Genomic DNA, 2772 nt, shown 5'->3' with positions numbered 1-2772 from the left:
GTTTTATTAAAATTTAAGGATAGCAGGTTAGCTTCAAACCATTTGTTTATGGCTAAGAATTGTTTATTCATATTAATTTCCAAATTATGAGGGCTCGAATCGGATATTATGATACTAGTATCGTCAGCGAATAAAATAATCTTCGCATTATTTGTTATTACTTTGGGTAAGTCATTAATATACAATAAGAAAAATAAAGGACCTAATATAGAGCCTTGTGGGACACCATATTTGATGATCTCCCAATCAGAAAAGGTGGTATTATAGGTTGTCCTATTATTTAATACTACCTTTTGGTATCTATTGTTCAAATAAGACTTGATTAATTTTTTAAATACTCCATTTATCCCATAGTATCCCAGTTTATTTAAAAATATTTCGTGGTTAACACAGTCAAATGCTTTCTTCAGGTCACAGAAAATGCCCCCAATAGTTAATTTATTGTTCATGGCTACTAAAATTTCATTTAATAATTTAAAAGAGGCCCTATTTGTTGTAGAGTTTTTTCTAAATCCATATTGATCACTAGCAAGTATCTTATTTTGTATTAGATGCTGGTTAAGCCTTGAATATATTACCTTTTCAAATACCTTAGAGAAAGCCGGTAACAAAGATATTGGTCTATAGTTAGAGATGTTAAGTTTATCCCCACTTTTAAATACTGGTTTTACTATTGAAAATTTCAGTCTAGTTGGGTAAATTCCTGAAGAAAGAGATTTATTTACAATATATGTTAGCGGAGAACTAATAAATAGGGCACTAGCTTTCAATATTGCGACAGGTATCTCATCATAACCATGGGAGTATTTGGCTTTTAAGGATTTGATGATTCCTTCTATCTCATGGGTAGAGGCATGCTTAGGTCGAATATTTGACAGCGGACTCGTGAACATTGAGGACATATAATTTAAATAGTTATCATGCATAGGCTGCCCAGTTTTACTAATACTTATATTATCAATAATATCCTCAGCAACTGTTACAAAATAATCATTAAGATTTTTTGCCATGATTTGTTGGTCGGAAGTTATAATACCCTTAATATCAAGGGATTGAATGTCTACTTTATCTTCTTTATTCCCAATTTCAGTTTTGATTATGTTCCAAATAGTTTTTTATTTATTTTTAGAGTCTATAATCCTCCTGTCGTAGTGAAATTTTTAGCCGCTTTGATGACATTAGTTAGAATTTTACAGTATTGTTTGTAATGTTCTTTTAATTTAATATCATTACTAGTCCTACGCTGTAAATAAAGATTTCTTTTGTTTCTACATGAAATACGTATTCCTGTAGTTAACCATTCATGAACCTTTGGTTTATTATTTGAAATAAAATATTTCTTCTCAAGTACATAGCTTATATACATGGTTGAATTGAGACAAAAATGAAAAAGACGCATACAGAATAGAGATGGTTCAAACAAGAAAGAGGAATAAAAATATAAAATGGAGTAGTAAGATGAATGTACCAACTGTGTTAGGAATAAATTTAGGCTGTACAGTATACTAAGAATAAGCCCAGTGGCACTCTTCATAGGCTTTTTTGAACACATACAAGTATGTTGATAACCTGATAAACAAAATCCAGGTATAGTGCTTTTGATGTCACTTTAATTGAAACCCTACATTAAGCATAACTGGAAGGGTTATCTCTTCTGGGATATAATGTCATGAAGTCCACTGAAAGTCAATCGAAGTTCGAAGGAACATTTTCATTTCATTTATTCTTTAAATTCAATAAATCCTTTTTGACGAAGCCTAGGATGTTGAACAAGTCACAATGAATTCAAAACATACACAAGAACAGTTCTTAAAATAGAACTCAGTCACATATAGAACAATCGTAAAATGAAATTATACATAGGGATAATCAAAACACAAAAAGTGGAAATTGTCGCCTCCACGTTCAGGATTGAAGAATAAGTCAAGCAAGAAACAGAGAGCAAGCATATCCCTCTTTCTGTTTACTTATTCCTTAATCCTGAAGATGGAGGCTGCATGTTCCTCCAAAATGTCGGTTGGCTTTCAGTGGTCTACATGCCGTGTTATCCAAGAGGTTAGAATTTTTCATAAGCACCGCTGTGAGAACCTAAAATCCTAAAGCCCAAATTAAATTTTTCTTTCTTATTAAATGTTTAGCAAATGAACAGATGATTCCAGACAAGATAAGAGGCATGTTTCGGACAAATCTTGGAAATTAAAATTATACATAAAAAGTCCCAATCAGCAAGCTAATAGCATTTATTCAAGATGCAAGATTTCCAATGGGTTAGACTATAGAATGAACAGTTGTTCAGTGAGTAGCTGGTTGCCCGTCAATTTAAATTCTAATTTTATGATTATGGGAAGCATTATGTGGTAGTGGTAGGCCTCTTTTTATGCGTCTAAGTTTAACCTACAATTAAAGTTGCCTATCTTTTATTATTAAATATGAAACCGTTTTCTGGCATTTGATTATGAAATTTTTTTTTATCTTGAATGGTAGTACGTGGTCGACTATTTTCTTTTTTTAAATATGGCGCGTACAATATTTACAGTGCTGGGAACATACCAGACTTCAAATAATAAAAAATTGGTAGTAAGTGACAGATCTGATACATTGCATAAAGTCCATTGGATATTTATATTTTTAACAATGTTGAAACTTAAAAATCATTGGGCAGATGTCGATTTTCAGAATTCCCTGACGGACAACTGAAGGTCTTCTTTGGACTTCCACAAGGCTTTGGCTAAACTGTTCGCGCTCAATTTTACCCATGATTCATCATTTAAA

The sequence above is a fragment of the Cryptotermes secundus genome, unplaced genomic scaffold (genome assembly GCF_002891405.2).
Source record: "Cryptotermes secundus unplaced genomic scaffold, Csec_1.0 scaffold2457, whole genome shotgun sequence".
NCBI lineage: Eukaryota > Metazoa > Arthropoda > Insecta > Blattodea > Kalotermitidae > Cryptotermes > Cryptotermes secundus.
This window is presented reverse-complemented; position numbering follows the sequence as displayed.